General features: G+C 44.2%; 1 pseudogene; it reads left to right on the top strand.

Moving 5' to 3' along the window:
• Positions 1–22,500, top strand: part of LOC139404981 (thyroglobulin-like) — an 84,623-nt pseudogene that overhangs the window by 13,798 nt on the left and 48,325 nt on the right.

Below are 22,500 nucleotides of genomic sequence, written 5' to 3'. Positions count from 1 at the left end.
TGTAACTTCTGTCTCCTCCTTGTTGTAACTTCTGTCTGTCTCCTTGTTGTAACTCTCTCCTCCTTGGTGTAACTTCTGTCTCTCCTCCTTGGTGTAGCTTCTGTCTGTCTCCTCCTTGGTGTAACTTCTGTCTCTCCTCCTTGGTGTAACTTCTGTCTGTCTCCTCCTTGTTGTAACTTCTGTCGGCCTCCTTCTTGCTGTAACTTCTGTCTGTCTCCTCCTTGTTGTAACGTCTGTTGGTCTCCTTGCTGTAACTACTGTCAGTCTCCTTCTTGGTGTAACTTCTGCCTCCTTCTTGGTGTAACTTCTGTCTCCTCCTTGTTGTAACTTCTGTCTGTCTCCTCCTTGGTGTAACTTCTGTCTGTCTCCTCCTTGTTGTAACTTCTGTCTGTCTTCTCCTTGGTGTAACTTCTGTCTGTCTCCTCCTTGGTGTAACTTCTGTCTGTCTCCTCCTTGTTGTAATTTCTGTCGGCCTCCTTGCTGTAACTTCTGTCTGTCTCCTCCTTGTTGTAACGTCTGTCTGCCTCCTTGTTGTAACGTCTGTCTGTCTCCTCCTTGTTGTAACTTCTGTCTGTCTCCTCCTTGTTGTAATTTCTGTCGGCCTCCTTGCTGTAACTTCTGTCTGTCTCCTCCTTGTTGTAACGTCTGTCTGCCTCCTTGTTGTAACGTCTGTCTGTCTCCTCCTTGTTGTAACTTCTGTCTGTCTCCTTGTTGTAACTTCTGTCTCCTCCTTGCTGTAACTTCTGTCTGTCTCCCTGCTGTAACTACTGTCAGTCTCCTTCTTGGTGTAACTTCTGTCTCCTTCTTTTTGTAACTTCTGTCTGACTTCTCCTTGTTGTAACTTCTGTCTGGCTCCTCCTTGGTGTAACTTCTGTCTGTCTGACTCCTTGTTGTAACTTCTGTCTGTCTCCTCCTTGGTGTAACTTCTGTCTCCTCCTTGGTGTAACTTCTGTCTCTCCTCCTTGGTGTAACTTCTGTCTCTCCTCCATGATGTAACTTCTGTCGGTCTCCTCCATGGTGTAACTTCTGTCTCTCCTCCTTGGTGTAACTTCTCTCCTTGTTGTAACGTCTGTCTGCCTCCTTGTTGTAACGTCTGTCTGCCTCCTTGTTGTAACGTCTGTCTGCCTCCTTGTTGTAACGTCTGTCTGCCTCCTTGTTGTAACTTCTGTCTGTCTCCTCCTTGTTGTAACTTCTGTCTGTCTCCTCCTTGTTGTAACTTCTGTCTGTCTCCTCCTTGTTGTAACTTCTGTCTGTTTCCTCCTTGTTGTAACTTCTGTCTGTTTCCTCCTTGTTGTAACTTCTGTCTGTGTCTCTCAGAGGGGTTGGTATAAAGCACGACACTAGTTTCTATTGGACAATAAAGTCTTCTTCTATTGTCCTGTATGTACAGTATGTGTCCTTGATAAGTGGTTGTGGTGCTGTCTGTGTGTTTCCAGAGTGGCCAGTTCTCTGTGCTCCAGAAGGGGTCTTCAGGTGGAGGTGGAGCCTGGTGTGTCAGTCCTGTTTCTGGGGAAACCATCCAGCCTGCTACCCTGAGTTCCAGTGGAGACCTCACATGTACTGACATGTTTAACACACTGCACATATAACAATCAATCACTTTTAATAACAATCAATCACTTATTACAATCAATCACTTTTAACAATCAATCACTTATTACAATCAATCACATATAACAATCAATCACATATTACAATCAATCACATTTAACAATCAATCACTTATAACAATCAATCACATTTAACAATCAATCACTTATTACAATCAATCACTTATTACAATCAATCACATATAACAATCAATCACATATTACAATCAATCACATTTAACAATCAATCACATTTAACAATCAATCACTTATAACAATCAATCACTTAGTGGTCCAACCATTTTGGGACAGACATGTTCATATACTTCCCTTTTCAAGAAATATCATTTCATTTTATATCAAGTCCATCTGAAGGACTCCACTACTTCACATCTTGTTTTCCGTTTTCCGTTTGCTAAATCAAAAGGTTGAACATGTATAACAGGATGAAATCTTTAAACCATCTCCTCCTCTGTCCTCCACGTGTCTCTCTAGGTCCTAGCTGGTGTCAGTTGTTGACAGACAGAGGTCAGTCTGTGGTGGGTTATGAGCCGGAGTGTCAGGTGGATGGAAGGCTGTTCTCCCCACTGCAGTGTGACCAGACAGACTGCTGGTGTGTGTCTCAGACAGATGGACAGGAGCTGCCTGGAACCAGGACGCCACGCGCCACCGGGAAGACCCCAGCCTGTGACAGTAAGTCTGGTATATATGTCCTGGATGTTTAAAGATGGCCACAGGTGTTTATGTAAGCACACGCACGCGAAAGCGTTTAGTTGGCCAATAACAATATTCCATCTGTTACCAAAAGTTTATTCTAGCTGTACAAACACATCATATTAAAATTCACTATTTATTTACGCATCTCAGTAAAACCTTGTCTTCCATCTATTTACCTGTATTCTCTCTGTCTCCAGGTCCCCAGTGTCCCTCTCCGTTCTCTGACATCACCGTTACCTACGGTGATGTGGTCTGTCGCTCTGACGTGATTGGTGGCCAGCAGAACTGTGACCTCATCTGTCACCTGGGTTACGAAAGCACACTTCCTGTAAACATGCAGTTACTGTGTGACGTGGAGACCAGAGCCTGGGTGACAGAGGCCCCACTTCCTCAAGCCTGCCAGAGTAACTAACCACACACCACATCAAACAAACACCCCATATTCTGTCTGTCTGTCTGTCTGGCTCTCTACCTCTCTCTGGCTCTGTACAGTAGAGATTCTTTATTATCCCTAAAATGCAATATGTCTCTCTCTCTCTGTGTCTCTCTGTCTCTGTCTCACTCTCTCTCTCTGTCTCTCTCTCTCTGTCTCTCTCTCTGTCTCTCTCTCTATCTCTCTCTCTCTATCTCTCTATCTCTCTCTGTATCTCTCTCTCTCTGTGTCTCTCTGTGTCTCTCTGTCTCTCTGTCTCTCTCTCTCTCTCTCTCTCTCTCTCTCTCTCTCTCTCTCTCTCTGTGTCTCTCTGTCTCTCTCTCTCTCTCTCTCTGTGTCTCTCTGTCTCTCTCTCTCTGTATCTCTCTCTGTGTCTCTCTGTCTCTCTCTCTCTGTATCTCTCTCTCTCTGTGTCTCTGTCTGTGTCTCTGTCTGTGTCTCTCTCTCTGTGTCTCTCTGTCGCTCTCTCTGTCTGTCTCCCTCTGTCTGTCTCTATCTCTCTGTCTCCCTCTGTCTCTCTCTCTCTATCTGTATCTGTCTCTCTCTGTCTCTCTCTCTCTCTGTCTCTCTGTCTGTATCTCTATCTGCATCTGTCTGTCTATATCTCTCTCTGTGCCTCTCTCTCTATCTGTGCCTCTCTCTCTATCTGTCTCACTCTCTTTCTCTATCTGTCTCTCTCTGTATCTGTATCTCTCTCTATCTGTCTCGCTCTCTCTCTCTCTATCTGTCTCTCTCTCAATTTCTGAATATTCAAGCTGTATTGGGACTTTTGGTTTGCCTCAATGACCTAGAAAATTATCTCAAGCTTCCTGTTATAAGATGTAACTTCTGCCAAGCTTGACATTAGCTAATTTAGCAGATGTGTGTAGTCTAATTTACCACAGTGTGTAATATAACACAGAATGACCAGACCTACACAGTGTGTAGTCTAACACAGAATGACCAGACCTCCACAGTGTGTAGTCTAACACAGAATGACCAGACCTCCAAGGTGTGTAGTCTAACACAGAATGACCAGACCTCCACAGTGTGTAGTCTAACACAGAATGACCAGACCAGACCACCACAGTGTGTAGTCTAACACAGAATGACCAGACCTCCAAGGTGTGTAGTATAACACAGAATGACCAGACAGACCTCCACAGTGTGTAGTATAACACAGAATGACCAGACCTCCACAGTGTGTAGTGTAACACAGAATGACCAGACCAGACCTCCACAGTGTGTAGTATAACACAGAATGACCAGACCTCCACAGTGTGTAGTGTAACACAGAATGACCAGACCAGACCTCCACAGTGTGTAGTATAACACAGAATGACCAGACCTCCACAGTGTGTAGTCTAACACAGAATGACCAGACCTCCACAGTGTGTAGTCTAACACAGAATGACCAGACCAGACCTCCAAGGTGTGTCGTCTAACACAGAATGACCAGACCAGACCACCACAGTGTGTAGTATAATACAGAATGACCAGACCTCTACAGTGTGTAGTATAACACAGAATGACCAGACCAGACCTCCACAGTGTGTAGTATAACACAGAATGACCAGACAAACCTCCACAGTGTGTAGTATAACACAGAATGACCAGACCTCCACAGTGTGTAGTATAATACAGAATGACCAGACCTCCACAGTGTGTAGTATAACACAGAATGACCAGACCTCCACAGTGTGTAGTCTAACACAGAATGACCAGACCTCCAAGGTGTGTAGTCTAACACAGAATGACCAGACCTCCAAGGTGTGCCGTCTAACACAGAATGACCAGACCAGACCACCACAGTGTGTAGTATAATACAGAATGACCAGACCTCTACAGTGTGTAGTCTAACACAGAATGACCAGACCTCCACAGTGTGTAGTATAACACAGAATGACCAGACCTCCACAGTGTGTAGTCTAACACAGAATGACCAGACCTCTACAGTGTGTAGTCTAACACAGAATGACCAGACCTCCACAGTGTGTAGTATAACACAGAATGACCAGACCTCCACAGTGTGTAGTATAACACAGAATGACCAGACCTCCACAGTGTGTAGTCTAACACAGAATGACCAGACCTACACAGTGTGTAGTATAACACAGAATGACCAGACCTCCACAGTGTGTAGTCTAACACAGAATGACCAGACCTACACAGTGTGTAGTATAACACAGAATGACCAGACCTCCACAGTGTGTAGTATAACACAGAATGACCAGACCAGACCTCCACAGTGTGTAATATAACACAGAATGACCAGACCTCCACAGTGTGTAGTCTAACACAGAATGACCAGACTTCCTGTCTGTCTGAAAAACAGGGTAATATGACAAATGCTCACAGGAGTTGACATTCAGTCATGACACTCATAGCCCATAGCACTCATCTAGTAGTGAAAGTGTCCTGATGTTGAAGGGAAGTTGTTTTCTCCCTCAGCGTTCAGTTGTTGCTCATGTCTGACTGTGTACGTCTCTCTTGGACCGTTGATGCGTCACACTGTAATCAGTGCTGTGTACAGTTTGATGGAATCACTGTGTGTTTGGCAGGGAGCCTAGACTTCATTACGTCTGTCTGTCTGTCTGTCTGTCTGTCTGTCTCTCTCTCTCTCTCTCTCTCTCTCTCTCTCTATCTCTCTCTCTATCTCTCTCTGTATCTCTCTCTGTATCTCTCTCTCTGTGTCTCTCTGTGTCTCTTTGTGTCTCTCTGTCTCTCTGTGTCTCTCTGTCTCTCTCTGTCTCTCTCTCTCTCTCTCTCTCTCTCTCTCTCTATCTGTGTCTCTCTGTATCTCTCTCTCTCTGTGTCTCTCTCTCTCTGTGTCTCTGTCTGTGTCTCTCTCTCTGTATCTCTCTGTCTCTCTGTGTCTCTCTGTCACTCTCTCTGTCTCTCTCCCTCTGTCTCTCTCTCTCTGTCTCCCTCTGTCTCTCTCTCTCTATCTGTATCTGTCTCTCTCTGTCTCTCTCTCTCTCTGTCTCTCTGTCTCTCTCTGTCTCTCTGTCTGTATCTCTATCTGTATCTGTCTGTCTATATCTCTCTCTGTGCCTCTCTCTCTATCTGTGCCTCTCTCTCTATCTGTCTCACTCTCTTTCTCTATCTGTCTCTCTCTGTATCTGTATCTCTCTCTATCTGTCTCGCTCTCTCTCTCTCTATCTGTCTCTCTCTCAATTTCTGAATATTCAAGCTGTATTGGGACTTTTGGTTTGCCTCAATGACCTAGAAAATGATCTCAAGCTTCCTGTTATAAGATGTAACTTCTGCCAAGCTTGACATTAGCTAATTTAGCAGATGTGTGTAGTGTGTAGTCTAATTTACCACAGTGTGTAATATAACACAGAATGACCAGACCTACACAGTGTGTAGTCTAACACAGAATGACCAGACCTCCAAGGTGTGTCGTCTAACACAGAATGACCAGACCACCACAGTGTGTAGTATAACACAGAATGACCAGACCAGACCACCACAGTGTGTAGTGTAACACAGAATGACCAGACCAGACCTACACAGTGTGTAGTCTAACACAGAATGACCAGACCAGACCTCCAAGGTGTGTAGTCTAACACAGAATGACCAGACCTCCACAGTGTGTAGTCTAACACAGAATGACCAGACCAGACCTCCACAGTGTGTAGTCTAACACAGAATGACCAGACCTCCACAGTGTGTAGTCTAACACAGAATGACCAGACCAGACCTCCACAGTGTGTAGTCGAACACAGAATGACCAGACCTCCACAGTGTGTAGTATAACACAGAATGACCAGACCTCTACAGTGTGTAGTATAACACAGAATGACCAGACCTCCACAGTGTGTAGTATAACACAGAATGACCAGACCTCCACAGTGTGTAATATAACACAGAATGACCAGACCTCCACAGTGTGTAGTATAACACAGAATGACCAGACCTCTACAGTGTGTAGTATAACACAGAATGACCAGACCTCCACAGTGTGTAGTATAACACAGAATGACCAGACCTCCACAGTGTGTAATATAACACAGAATGACCAGACCAGACCTCCACAGTGTGTAGTCTAACACAGAATGACCAGACTTCCTGTCTGTCTGAAAAACAGGGTAATATGACAAATGCTCACAGGAGTTGACATTCAGTCATGACACTCATAGCCCATAGCACTCATCTAGTAGTGAAAGTGTCCTGATGTTGAAGGGAAGTTGTTTTCTCCCTCAGCGTTCAGTTGTTGCTCATGTCTGACTGTTTACGTCTCTCTTGGACCGTTGATGCGTCACACTGTAATCAGTGCTGTGTACAGTTTGATGGAATCACTGTGTGTTTGGCAGGGAGCCTAGACTTCATTACGTCATGTCTCATCTGTCTCTGTGTTTGTGTCTGTGTCTGTGTCTGTCTCTGTCTCTGTCTCTGTCTCTGTCTCTGTGTCTGTGTCTGTGTCATGTCTCTGTGTCTGTGTCATGTCTCTGTTTCTGTGTCATGTCTCTGTGTCATGTCTCTGTTTCTGTGTCATGTCTCTGTGTCATGTCTCTGTTTCTGTGTCATGTCTCTGTGTCTCTGTCTCTGTGTCATGTCTCTGTGTCTCTGTGTCATGTCTCTGTGTCATGTCTCTGTGTCTGTGTCATGTCTCTGTGTCATGTCTCTGTGTCATGTCTCTGTCTGTGTCTCTGTCTGTGTCTCTGTGTGTTCCAGGACTTCAGGTGCTGCAGACCGTCCAGACCTCTGTGGTGCTCCAGCTCACCCTGCCTCCAGGCCAGGGACCCTGCAGCTCCTCCCTCCACTCCAGCCTGCAGACCTCTCTACTCCACGACATGAGGGCCCAGGGTCTCTGCAGCCTGCAGGTTGGTGTGTGTGTGTCTGCGTGTGTGTGTGTCTGTCTGTGTGTGTGTGTGTGTCTCTTTGTGTGTCTCTGTGTGTGTCTGTGTGTGTGTGTCTGAATGTCTGCCATCTACTGTTGCAATAAACGATAGTGAAAACCATGTGTAACTTGCTTTGAATGGAAAGGTGCCTGCAGGAGATATTCCAGAACCTGAACTAATGCAAAACACACGTTCTTAGAAAACGCTCAACTCATTAACTACAGATGTATTCATAAACGCAGCTCTATAAACCCTCTAGAAAATACACATGTATGATTTATTGATTTATTGATTTATTGATTTAATGATCTGGACTTTATTGATTTGCTGTTTATTGATTTATTGATTTACTGTTTTGTACCACAGCTAGTTGTCTATAGTTGACTAAGGAAGTCTTGTCTGAGACAGAACTGTAGCGTAGAGCAGCTTGATGCACAAGGACCCCCACTGGACAGGACGCTGGTTGACTAGCTACAGATGTAGGATCTTCATTTGAGCCAGTTTGCTACAGCAGGAAAATAGTCCTCCAGCAACAGGAAATATTCATTGTTTTGTTGATTATAATTCTTGAGTAATTTTGTAATGGTTGATATCTTTTTCATAAAGGAAAATCAAGTCTGAAAGTGGGAATTACAAACTTCAGAAGCCTTTTTAAACCTCAAATACACTACAAGTTTAAAATGTCCTGCGTTGCAGGAAAGTTCACCTGCAGCAGGGAGATCAAATTAAGATTGTGCATCTGTACAGGTTGTCTGACTACTGTAATGTTCATCTCTGTGTCAGTGTGTGATGAGTCTGTACAGGTTGTCTGACTACTGTAATGTTCAGCTCTGTGTCAGTGTGTGATGAGTATGTACAGGTTGTCTGACTACTGTAATGTTCATCTCTGTGTCAGTATGTCATGAGTCTGTACAGGTTGTCTGACTACTGTGACGTTCAGCTCTGTGTCAGTGTGTGATGAGTCTGTGTAGGTTGTCTGACAACTGGGATGTTCAGCTCTGTGTCAGTGTGTGATGAGTCTGTACAGGTTGTCTGACTACTGTGATGTTCATCTCTGTGTCAGTGTGTGATGAGTCTGTACAGGTTGTCTGACTACTGTGTCTCTCCTGTTCTAGCTGACGTCCGTCTCTGTGTCCGTGTGTGATGAGTCGTCCGTCTCTGTAGAGTGTGTGAGTGAGGAAAGCGTCAGTGTTCAGGTCAGCTGGAGGGCTCTTCTCTCAGACCTTCCCGTCTCTGTTCTGCCTGACCTGCATGACGTCGGTAAGGAGCACAGACAACATTTCAGAAATATTTCTCAATGAAAAACACCAAAAAATACTGTCTCACACCCTTTAAATATGTCTCAAGACTAGTTTATACATTTTAAACTTTGACTTTGTGTGTGTATTTTCTTGGAGGTCTGCCAAAGTGCATTTTCATGTTTCATTTAATGGAACAACAGAAGTATTTGTGGATTTGAGTCATTAGTGATTTATCTGTTTCCAGATGTAGCGCTCAGTGAGGACAGGCTGTTGGATGGGGTGCTAGGCCTGATGGGTAGTGACCCCTACCGCTCCATCTTGACCTCTGAACCCAGAGTCCTCTCTACCTCAGCACCCAACTTTGGCTGTTCCCATGGCTACCAGCGTGTTGGAACAGGATGTGGTACGTCCTTATTACCTTTCCCCCTAAAACAACCTGGCCTGAACTACTGTATATCAGTTCATATGAAATGAAAGTGCATACTGACTGATTTACTAAAGGTCACGACTCGGTTGACAGCATTATTAATAACTGAATGTATAACACACACCCTCTCTTTCTCTCTCCTCTCTCTTTTCTCTTTGTCCTCTCTCCCTCTTTTCTCACTCTCCTCACTCTCTCTCCCCTGCTTTCTTTTCCCTACTCTCTCTCTCTCTCTCTCTCTCCCTCTCTTTCTCTTCTCCCTCTCTCTCCCTCTATCTTTCTCTTCTCCCTACTTCTCTCGTTCCCTCATCATTCTTTTCTCTTTCTTTCTTTCTTTTCTCTCTCCCTCCATCTTTCTTTTCTCCCTCTCTCTCTGTTTTCTCTCCCTCTCTCTCTCTTTGCGCTCTCTCTCCCTCTTTGCTCTCTCGCCCCCTCTCTCTCTCCCTCTCGCTCTCTCTCTCCCTCTTTCTTCTCTCTCTCTCTCCTCCCCTATAGTGGTGTGTCCTGCGGGTATGTTTTCCAGTGGAGGTGTGTGTTCTCCCTGTCCTCAGGGCTCCTACCAAGACCAGGAGGGGTCAGACTTCTGTACCATGTGTCCTAAAGGCACGTCCACTAACGGAGCTTCCACTGCCACACACTGTGAGTGAGGAGATAGGAGACATGGAACACGTTCCTTATTACCACTGGCGTTCTGTTGCTCAGCTCACCCAGTGTTAGAGAGCACTTTATTATTCTGTAGATCTATGATATTTACTAAGGTCCAGGACCGTGGTACTATCCCCTAAACATAGGCAGCTTAACTGCTCAGCTCACCCAGTGTTAGAGAGCACTTTATTATTCTGTAGATCTATGATATTTACTAAGGTCTAGGACCGTGGTCCTATCCCCTAAACATAGGCAGCTTAACTGCTCAGCTCACCCAGTGTTAGAGAGCACTTTATTATTCTGTAGATCTATGATATTTACTAAGGTCTAGGACCGTGGTCCTATCCCCTAAACATAGGCAGCTTAACTGCTCAGCTCACCCAGTGTTAGAGAGCAGTTTATTATTCTGTAGATCTATGATATTTACTAAGGTCCAGGACCGTGGTACTATCCCCTAAACATAGGCAGCTTAACTGCTCAGCTCACCCAGTGTTAGAGAGCACTTTATTATTCTGTAGATCTATGATATTTACTAAGGTCTAGGACCGTGGTCCTATCCCCTAAACATAGGCAGCTTAACTGCTCAGCTCACCCAGTGTTAGAGAGCACTTTATTATTCTGTAGATCTATGATATTTACTAAGGTCTAGGACCGTGGTCCTATCCCCTAAACATAGGCAGCTTAACTGCTCAGCTCACCCAGTGTTAGAGAGCAGTTTATTATTCTGTAGATCTATGATATTTACTAAGGTCTAGGACCGTGGTCCTATCCCCTAAACATAGGCAGCTTAACTGCTCAGCTCACCCAGTGTTAGAGAGCAGTTTATTATTCTGTAGATCTATGATATTTACTAAGGTCCAGGACCGTGGTCCTATCCCCTAAACATAGGCAGCTTAACTGCTCAGCTCACCCAGTGTTAGAGAGCACTTTATTATTCTGTAGATCTATGATATTTACTAAGGTCTAGGACCGTGGTCCTATCCCCTAAACATAGGCAGCTTAACTGCTCAGCTCACCCAGTGTTAGAGAGCACTTTATTATTCTGTAGATCTATGATATTTACTAAGGTCCAGGACCGTGGTCCTATCCCCTAAACATAGGCAGCTTAACTGCTCAGCTCACCCAGTGTTAGAGAGCACTTTATTATTCTGTAGATCTATGATATTTACTAAGGTCCAGGACCATGGTCCTATCCCCTAAACATAGGCAGCTTAACTGCTCAGCTCACCCAGTGTTAGAGAGCAGTTTATTATTCTGTAGATCTATGATATTTACTAAGGTCTAGGACCGTGGTCCTATCCCCTAAACATAGGCAGCTTAACTGCTCAGCTCACCACTGTTTTGTAATGTCCAGGTTTGACAGAGTGCCAGCGCAGTGGCCTGAGGTGTTCAGAGGGAGGGGACTTCCTGTCGGCCCAGCAGGACATCCAGACCAGGAGGTGGCGCTGTGTCACATCCAGCGGAGAACAGCTGGAGTGGACAACCACTGGCCAGCCTCTGTCTGAGGGAGAATGTTCAGGTACTGTCTGGGTCAGCGTTTTAAGAACAAAGAGTATCTTGTATTGCTGCCCCAGAAAGTGAATGTATTGTCTCTGTGGACTGGACACAAACAAACAGTTTGAGCGTGAAGTTCTGAGTCCGGTGACTCAGGTCTATTGAAGTATTCTTTGTGGACCAGTGTTTTAACACATGGCTGAAACATCAACAGATACCTGAGTCACACTGGATGCGTCCCAAATGGAGCCATACTTCCTGTTTTGGCCAGGGACCATTGGGCTTTGGACAAAAGTAGTGTACTGCGTAGGGTGCCAGTATGGACCACTTCCTGTGACTCAGGTTCTGTCCGAGGATCACTAGAGAGAGACTAAACCCAGGAATCATGTTCAACAATGTTATGAGGATTTGAAGCACTGACAACTGAGGTTAAGAGTTTTGTGTGTGACCTCTACTTGTGCTGCTAGGCTCTGAGTCAACAGTTCAAAGGTGAAACCTTTCTTGAACTTTTTTTTTTTTTTAACTTAAAGGAACTCGTATTACGTCAAGTGGTATATTTCTCCATATTATATATACAGTGCAGGAATGACTGAAGTGCTAAGAGCAATGTGACGTTGTTGTGTAAAGCAAGAGGAAAAACACATTCAAAAACAACAAAATTAATTTCTGAAGTTTGGCTATTTTTTGTTGTTGTTGTGTATCCTAATATTTCCCTTTCTCCTTCTACAGTTCTGGAGAGGTTTGAGACAGTTCCCAGATCAGCGTTTTCTCCAGCAGCAGAAGACTATGTCGTCCTCAGCTCAGAGGCGTCAGACACGACCACGGAGAAACAACTCAGGACGTGTGTCTCAGGTGAGGTCACTGTGGAAAGTTACATTTAAAAAAAATTATAAGTTGTCGTCTTTCCACAATAAAAGGATGTGTCACAAATGGCCCCCGATTCCCTGTAGTGTGTTACTCACTACAGGCCTATGGACCCTGGTCAAAAGTCATACACTATATAAGGAATAGGGTGCAATTTCTGACTCACTACAAGTGTTTATATACCAAAACCACTAGTGTAAAACATTGGTTATGTTTGTGTCACTCCGCAGCTTGTGCCCAGGTCCAGACTTGTCTTTACGTCGTCCTTTACGCTGAAGAAGGACAAAGTCACTGTGAACTCTACAGCACCGACGCTGCTAACATCCGATGCCAAACCTCTGAGCAAGTATGGGACGTCCACAATCTGTCTTTTTCTCCGTCCACAGTGTGGACCCGTCCCAAATGGGACCCACGTTTCTTATATCGTGCTCTGTGGGCTCTGGCCAAAAGCAGTGGTGGAAAAAGTACTCAGTTGTTATACTTGAGTCAAAGTGAAGATACCTTTATAGAAAATAACTTGAGTAAAAGTCATCCATAATTTCTATAAAAAGTAAAGTTCAGATACCCTAAAAAAAAAAAACTTAAGTAGTACTTTTAAAGTATTTTTAGTGAAGTACTTTACACCACTGGTCAAAAGCAGTGCTCTATAAAGGGTGTAGGGTGCTATTTGGGAAGCAACCTATGTCATGTTGGTGTGTTGTACACAGAGCTTTCATCAGGCATTACCTACACAGCTGGTTCTGGACCCCTGATTCACACTACAGGAGATAGAAGAGGGTTCTGGACCCCTGATTCACACTACAGGAGATAGAAGAGGGTTCTGTACCCCTGATTCACACTACAGGAGATGGAAGAGGGTTCTGGACCCCTGATTCACACTACAGGAGATAGAAGAGGGTTCTGGACCCCTGATTCACACTACAGGAGATGGAAGAGGGTTCTGTACCCCTGATTCACACTACAGGAGATAGAAGAGGGTTCTGTACCCCTGATTCACACTACAGGAGATGGAAGAGGGTTCTGTACCCCTGATTCACACTACAGGAGATAGAAGAGGGTTACAGGGTCATTAGCTGGCTCTGGACCCCTGATTCACACTACAGGAGATGGAAGAGGGTTCTGGACCCCTGATTCACACTACAGGAGATAGAAGAGGGTTACAGGGTCATTAGCTGGCTCTGGACCCCTGATTCACACTACAGGAGATAGAAGAGGGTTCTGGACCCCTGATTCACACTACAGGAGATAGAAGAGGGTTCTGGACCCCTGATTCACACTACAGGAGATAGAAGAGGGTTCTGGAACCCTGATTCACACTACAGGAGATAGAAGAGGGTTACAGGGTTCACACTACAGGAGATGGAGGGTTCTGGACCCCTGATTCACACTACAGGAGATAGAAGAGGGTTACAGGGTCATTAGCTGGCTCTGGACCCCTGATTCACACTACAGGAGATAGACGAGGGTTACAGGGTCATTAGCTGGCTCTGGACCCCTGATTCACACTACAGGAGATAGACGAGGGTTACAGGGTCATTAGCTGGCTCTGGACCCCTGATTCACACTACAGGAGATAGACGAGGGTTACAGGGTCATTAGCTGGCTCTGGACCCCTGATTCACACTACAGGAGATAGACGAGGGTTACAGGGTCATTAGCTGGCTCTGGACCCCTGATTCACACTAAAGGAGATAGACAAGGGTTACAGGGTCATTAGCTGGCTCTGGACCCCTGATTCACACTACAGGAGCTATAAAGAGTTACAGGGTCATTAGCTGGCTCTGGACCCCTGATTCACACTACAGGAGATAGACGAGGGTTACAGGGTCATTAGCTGGCTCTGGACCCCTGATTCACACTACAGGAGATAGACGAGGGTTACAGGGTCATTAGCTGGCTCTGGACCCCTGATTCACACTACAGGAGATAGACGAGGGTTACAGGGTCATTAGCTGGCTCTGGACCCCTGATTCACACTAAAGGAGATAGACGAGGGTTACAGGGTCATTAGCTGGCTCTGGACCCCTGATTCACACTACAGGAGATAGACGAGGGTTACAGGGTCATTAGCTGGCTCTGGACCCCTGATTCACACTACAGGAGATAGACGAGGGTTACAGGGTCATTAGCTGGCTCTGGACCCCTGATTCACACTAAAGGAGATAGACGACGGTTACAGGGTCATTAGCTGGCTCTGGACCCCTGATTCACACTACAGGAGATAGACGAGGGTTACAGGGTCATTAGCTGGCTCTGGACCCCTGATTCACACTACAGGAGATAGACGAGGGTTACAGGGTCATTAGCTGGCTCTGGACCCCTGATTCACACTAAAGGAGATAGACGAGGGTTACAGGGTCATTAGCTGGCTCTGGACCCCTGATTCACACTAAAGGAGATAGACGAGGGTTCTGGACCCCTGATTCACACTACAGGAGATAGAAGAGGGTTACAGGGTCATTAGGGGTCATCTAATCAAACGAGGAACATCACTATAATCTCTCAGAAATGTTACTATCGTATTATATTAAATTATTCATTGCAGAACAAATCAACACACCAAAGTGACATAGTAGGTTTGATGCTTTCGAAACTGTTTGGCTGTGACTGCTGTTTCCATTAGATATTGTTGGGTTGTGTGATAACTCTTTCAAGTGTCCCCTTTGCTTGTGATTCCCAGACCAAAGGGTTCCTGGGAAATGCAGGTGCTGATATGTTCCAGAACCTGAGCTGTTCTCTGAAGGTGAACGGGGCTGACAGACAGAACGTCACGGTCATCAGGAAGAAAGGTTCAGTATGAGCTTGTTTGTCCTCTTGTAAAGTGACTCTGCTGAAATCCACAATGTCCATCCTGTTCTTTGTCCTCCTCTCTCATAACAGTCCATGAAGTCCTCTCTCTCTCTAGCTCCTCTCAGTAGAATAAGGAATTCACCTACTGCACAGACATGAATCTGTTTCATTTTCTCCTGCTCTAAATACAGCTGTGTTTCTCTACCAGACCATGAGAATCAGTCTCTCTCTGTGTCATAGGTCATGAATTCACCACTAAGGCCCAGAAGACCTTTGAAAGGTTGAGTTTCCGTAAGGCCAGTTCTGGTGTGTACCGTACCATGGTGTTTGCAGCTGAAGGAACCACTCTGACCGACGTCCATCGTTTCTGTCAGGACGAGTGTACCCAGAACACCTGCTGTGACGGCTTCATCCTCAACCAGAACGTTCTCAGCGGAGGTAAAAGCCTGTAGCCTGAGTGCCAGTCTGTTTGTGCTAGCATGCCCAACTCCTTGTCATGCCAAGACATCAATGGAGTGGACAAGAGCACAAACGAACCGAGCTAAAAAGGCTGTGTCATATGTGAAGACAGGATCCAGAACCTCATTGTGTGATGCTGTTACTAAGTGGTCATATGTGAAGACAGCATCCAGAACCACATTGTGTGATGCTGTTACTAAGTGGTCATATGTGAAGACAGCATCCAGAACCTCATTGTGTGATGCTGTTACTAAGTGGTCATATGTGAAAACAGCATCCAGAACCACATTGTGTGATGCTGTTACTAAGTGGTCATATGTGAAGACAGCATCCAGAACCTCATTGTGTGATGCTGTTACTAAGTGGTCATATGTGAAGACAGCATCCAGAACCTCATTGTATGATGCTGTTACTAAGTGGTCATATGTGAAGACAGCATCCAGAACCTCATTGTGTGATGCTGTTACTAAGTGGTCATATGTGAAGACAGCATCCAGAACCTCATTGTGTGATGCTGTAACTAAGTGGTCATATGTGAAGACAGCATCCAGAACCACATTGTGTGATGCTGTTACTAAGTGGTCATATGTGAAGACAGCATCCAGAACCTCATTGTGTGATGCTGTTACGAAGTGGTCATATGTGAAGACAGCATCCAGAACCACATTGTGTGATGCTGTAACTAAGTGGTCATATGTGAAGACAGCATCCAGAACCACATTGTGTGATGCTGTAACTAAGTGGTCATATGTGAAGACAGCATCCAGAACCACATTGTGTGATGCTGTAACTAAGTGGTCATATGTGAAGACAGCATCCAGAACCACATTGTGTGATGCTGTAACTAAGTGGTCATATGTGAAGACAGCATCCAGAACCACATTGTGTGATGCTGTTACTAAGTGGTCATATGTGAAGACAGCATCCACAACCACATTGTGTGATGCTGTAACGAAGTGGTCATATGTGAAGACAGCATCCAGAACCACATTGTGTGATGCTGTTACTCAGTGGTTATGAAGTGTTACTCTGTAACTAAGTGGTCATATGTGAAGACAGCATCCAGAACCACATTGTGTGATGCTGTAACTAAGTGGTCATATGTGAAGACAGCATCCAGAACCACATTGTGTGATGCTGTAACTAAGTGGTCATATGTGAAGACAGCATCCAGAACCACATTGTGTGATGCTGTTACTAAGTGGTCATATGTGAAGACAGCATCCAGAACCACATTGTGTGATGCTGTAACGAAGTGGTCATATGTGAAGACAGCATCCAGAACCACATTGTGTGATGCTGTTACTAAGTGGTCATATGTGAAGACAGCATCCAGAACCACATTGTGTGATGCTGCTTAGTGAGGAAGCTCATACACTTATTGAATCTTAGCCCATTTCCAATAGGTTGGATATTTCATCAATAAGGCCTGAGGGGGTGTGGTATATGGCCAATATAACACGACTAAGAGCTGTTTTTAATTATTATTTTATTTAACCTTTATTTAACTAGGCAAGTCAGTTAAGAACAAATTCTTATTTACAATGACGGCCTACCCCGGTCAAACCCGAACGATGCTGGGCCAATTGTGCGCCACCCTATGGGACTCCCAATCACGTCCGGATGTGATACAGCCTGGAATTGAACCAGGGACTGTAGTGACGCATCTTGCACTGAGATGCAGTGCCTTAGACCGCAACGTCAATAGGGGCCCCAAGATATAGCCCTTAGACGTGTTATATTGGCCATATATCACAAACTCCCCAGGTGCCTTATTGCTATTATAAACAGGTTACCTACTTAATTAGAGCAGTACAAATAAATATTTTGTCATACCCATGATATATGGTCTAATATACCACGGCTTACAGCCAATCAGCATTCAGGGCTCGAACCACCCAGTTTATAAAAAACAATGCACATCATGAACCAATGTAAATCTCAATATATTATATTTTATTATCATTGATGAGCAATTAAATTCTTCAAATCTTCCCCTCCTCTCTCTCTCTTTCTATCTCTCTCTCTGTCTCTCTGTCTCTCTGTCTCTCTGTCTCTCTGTCTCTCTGTCTCTCTTTCTCTCTTTCTCTCTCTGTCTCTCTGTCTCTCTCTGTCCGTCCAGGTACCATTATGTGTGGTCTGCTGAGCTACCCAGACATGTTGCTATGCAGTGAGGCAGACTGGGACGTGTCTGGCCTGGCCAAGGCGAACAGGATCTGTGGGGCTGGAGTCACCTACAATAAACTGCAGAAACAGTTCATCTTTAACTTTGGAGGACAAGACTTCACTATCAGTAAGGATATCTACCTAGACTATTACCGTAACATTAAAGGACCGTTTCCCAGACACAGATTAAACCTATTCCTGGACTTAAAAGCTCAATTAAAAAGGATCTCCATTGGAAATATTTTGTGGTCAAAGACTAGGCTGAAGCTGTGTCCAGGAAACCTGCCTGTACAGTATAGATGGAATAGATGATGATACTATAATCTAACTACAGTATGTGGTTATGAAGTGTTACTCTACTCTGTTACTAAGTGGTTATGAAGTGTTACTCTACTCTGTAACTAAGTGGTTATGAAGTGTTACTCTACTCTGTAACTAAGTGGTTATGAAGTGTTACTCTACTCTGTAACTAAGTGGTTATGAAGTGTTACTCTACTCTGTTACTAAGTGGTTATGAAGTGTTACTCTACTCTGTAACTAAGTGGTTATGAAGTGTTACTCTACTCTGTAACTAAGTGGTTATGAAGTGTTACTCTACTCTGTAACTAAGTGGTTATGAAGTGTTACTCTACTCTGTAACTAAGTGGTTATGAAGTGTTACTCTGTAACTAAGTGGTTATAAAGTGTTACTCTACTCTGTAACTAAGTGGTTATGAAGTGTTACTCTACTCTGTTACTGAGTGGTTATGAAGTGTTACTCTACTCTGTAACTAAGTGGTTATGAAGTGTTACTCTACTCTGTAACTAAGTGGTTATGAAGTGTTACTCTACTCTGTAACTAAGTGGTTATGAAGTGTTACTCTACTCTGTTACTGAGTGGTTATGAAGTGTTACTCTGTAACTAAGTGGTTATGAAGTGTTACTCTACTCTGTTACTAAGTGGTTATGAAGTGTACTCTGTAACTAAGTGGTTATGAAGTGTTACTCTACTCTGTAACTAAGTGGTTATGAAGTGTTACTCTACTCTGTAACTAAGTGGTTATGAAGTGTTACTCTACTCTGTAACTAAGTGGTTATGAAGTGTTACTCTACTCTGTAACTAAGTGGTTATGAAGTGTTACTCTGCTCTGTAACTAAGTGGTTATGAAGTGTTACTCTACTCTGTAACTAAGTGGTTATGAAGTGTTACTCTGTAACTAAGTGGTTATGAAGTGTTACTCTGTAACTAAGTGGTTATGAAGTGTTACTCTGTAACTAAGTGGTTATGAAGTGTTACTCTACTCTGTAACTAAGTGGTTATGAAGTGTTACTCTACTCTGTAACTAAGTGGTTATGAAGTGTTACTCTACTCTGTTACTGAGTGGTTATGAAGTGTTACTCTGTAACTAAGTGGTTATGAAGTGTTACTCTACTCTGTTACTAAGTGGTTATGAAGTGTTACTCTGTAACTAAGTGGTTATGAAGTGTTACTCTACTCTGTAACTAAGTGGTTATGAAGTGTTACTCTACTCTGTAACTAAGTGGTTATGAAGTGTTACTCTACTCTGTAACTAAGTGGTTATGAAGTGTTACTCTACTCTGTAACTAAGTGGTTATGAAGTGTTACTCTGCTCTGTAACTAAGTGGTTAAGAAGTGTTACTCTACTCTGTAACTAAGTGGTTATGAAGTGTTACTCTGTAACTAAGTGGTTATGAAGTGTTACTCTGTAACTAAGTGGTTATGAAGTGTTACTCTGTAACTAAGTGGTTATGAAGTGTTACTCTGTAACTAAGTGGTTATGAAGTGTTACTCTACTCTGTAACTAAGTGGTTATGAATTGTTACTCTACTCTGTAACTAAGTGGTTATGAAGTGTTACTCTACTCTGTAACTAAGTGGTAATGAAGTGTTACTCTGTAACTAAGTGGTTATGAAGTGTTACTCTACTCTGTAACTAAGTGGTTATGAATTGTTACTCTACTCTGTAACTAAGTGGTTATGAATTGTTACTCTACTCTGTAACTAAGTGGTTATGAATTGTTACTCTACTCTGTAACTAAGTGGTAATGAAGTGTTACTCTGTAACTAAGTGGTTATGAATTGTTACTCTACTCTGTAACTAAGTGGTTATGAATTGTTACTCTACTCTGTAACTAAGTGGTTATGAAGTGTTACTCTACTCTGTAACTAAGTGGTTATGAATTGTTACTCTGTAACTAAGTGGTTATGAATTGTTACTCTGTAACTAAGTGGTTATGAAGTGTTACTCTGTAACTAAGTGGTTATGAAGTGTTACTCTGTAACTAAGTGGTTATGAAGTGTTACTCTGTAACTAAGTGGTTATGAAGTGTTACTCTCTAAGTGGTTATGAAGTGTTACTCTCTAAGTGGTTATAAAGTGTTACTCTGTAACTAAGTGGTTAAAAATCAAATCAAATCAAATTTTATTTGTCACATACACATGGTTAGCAGATGTTAATGCGAGTGTAGCGAAATGCTTGTGCTTCTAGTTCCGACAATGCAGTAATAACCAACAAGTAATCTAACTAACAATTCCAAAACTACTGTCTTATACACACAAGTGTAAGGGGATAAAGAATATGTACATAAAGATATATGAATGAGTGATGGTACAGAGCGGCATAGGCAAGATACAGTAGATGGTATCGAGTACAGTATATACATGAGGTGAGTATGTAAACAAAGTGGCATAGTTAAAGTGGCTAGTGATACATGTATTACATAAAGATGCAGTAGATGATACAGTATATACGTATACATATGAGATGAATAATGTAGGGTATGTAAACATTATATTAGGTAGCATTGTTTAAAGTGGCTAGTGATATATTTTACATCATTTCCCATCAATTCCCATTATTAAAGTGGCTGGAGTTGAGTCAGTGTGTTGGCAGCAGCCACTCAATGTTAGTGGTGGCTGTTTAACAGTCTGATGGCCTTGAGATAGAAGCTGTTTTTCAGTCTCTCGGTCCCAGCTTTTATGCACCTGTACTGACCTCGCCTTCTGGATGATAGCGGGGTGAACAGGCAGTGGCTCGGGTGGTTGTTGTCCTTGATGATCTTTATGGCCTTCCTGTAACATCGGGTGGTGTAGGTGTCCTGGAGGGCTGGTAGTTTGCCCCCGGTGATGCGTTGTGCAGACCTCACTACCCTCTGGAGAGCCTTACGGTTGTGGGCGGAGCAGTTACCGTACCAGGCGGTGATACAGCCCGCCAGGATGCTCTCGATTGTGCATCTGTAGAAGTTTGTGCTTTTGGTGACAAGCCAAATTTCTTCTGCCTCCTGAGGTTGAAGAGGCACTGCTGCGCCTTCTTCACGATGCTGTCTGTGTGAGTGGACCAATTCAGTTTGTCTGTGATGTGTTTGCCGAGGAACTTAAAACTTGCTACCCTCTCCACTACTGTTCCATCGATGTGGATAGGGGGGTGTTCCCTCTGCTGTTTCCTGAAGTCCACAATCATCTCCTTAGTTTTGTTGACGTTGAGTGTGAGGTTATTTTCCTGACACCACACTCCGAGGGCCCTCACCTCATCCCTGTAGGCCGTCTCGTCGTTGTTGGTAATCAAGCCTACCACTGTTGTGTCGTCCGCAAACTTGATGATTGAGTTGGAGGCGTGCGTGGCCACGCAGTCGTGGGTGAACAGGGAGTACAGGAGAGGGCTCAGAACGCACCCTTGTGGGGCCCCAGTGTTGAGGATCAGCAGGGTGGAGATGATGTTGCCTACCCTCACCACCTGGGGGCGGCCCGTCAGGAAGTCCAGTACCCAGTTGCACAGGGCAGGGTCGAGACCCAGGGTCTCGAGCTTGATGACGAGCTTGGAGGGTACTATGATGTTAAATGCCGAGCTGTAGTCGATGAACAGCATTCTCACATAGGTATTTCTCTTGTCCAGATGGGTTAGGGCAGCGTGCAGTGTGGTTGAGATTGCATCGTCTGTGGACCTATTTGGGCGGTAAGCAAATTGGAGTGGGTCTAGGGTGTCAGGTAGGGTGGAGGTGATATGGTCCTTGACTAGTCTCTCAAAGCACTTCATGATGACGGAAGTGAGTGCTACGGGGCGGTAGTCGTTTAGCTCAGTTACCTTAGCTTTCTTGGGAACAGGAACAATGGTGGCCCCCTTGAAGCATGTGGGAACAGCAGACTGGGATAGGGATTGATTGAATATGTCCGTAAACACACCAGCCAGCTGGTCTGCGCATGCTCTGAGGGTGCGGCTGGGGATGCAGTCTGGGCCTGCAGCCTTGCGAGGGTTAACACGTTTAAATGTTTTACTCACCTCGGCTGCAGTGAAGGAGAGTCCGCATGTTTTAGTTGCGGGCCGTGTCAGTGGCACTGTATTGTCCTCAAAGTGGGCAAAAAAGTTATTTAGTCTGCCTGGGAGCAGGACATCCTGGTCCGTGACTGGGCTGGTTTTCTTTTTGTAGTCCGTGATTGACTGTAGACCCTGCCACATACCTGTTGTGTCTGAGCCGTTGAATTGAGATTCTACTTTGTCTCTATACTGACAAAGTAGTGTTACTCTGTAACTAAGTGGTTATGAAGTGTTACTCTGTAAATAAGTGGTTATGAAGTGTTACTCTAACTAAGTGGTTATGAAGTGTTACTCTGTAACTAAGTGGTTATGAAGTGTTACTCTAACTAAGTGGTTATGAAGTGTTACTCTGTAACTAAGTGGTTATGAAGTGTTACTCTGTATCTAAGTGGTTATGAAGTGTTACTCCGTAACTAAGTGGTTATGAAGTGTTACTCTACTCTGTTACTAAGTGGTTATGAAGTGTTACTCTGTTACTAAGTGGTTATGAAGTGTTACTCTGTAACTAAGTGGTTATGAAGTGTTACTCTGTTACTAAGT

This window comes from Oncorhynchus clarkii, unplaced genomic scaffold (assembly GCF_045791955.1).
Source record: "Oncorhynchus clarkii lewisi isolate Uvic-CL-2024 unplaced genomic scaffold, UVic_Ocla_1.0 unplaced_contig_5291_pilon_pilon, whole genome shotgun sequence".
In the NCBI taxonomy this organism is placed as follows: Eukaryota; Metazoa; Chordata; class Actinopteri; order Salmoniformes; family Salmonidae; genus Oncorhynchus; species Oncorhynchus clarkii.
This window is presented reverse-complemented; position numbering and strand designations above follow the sequence as displayed.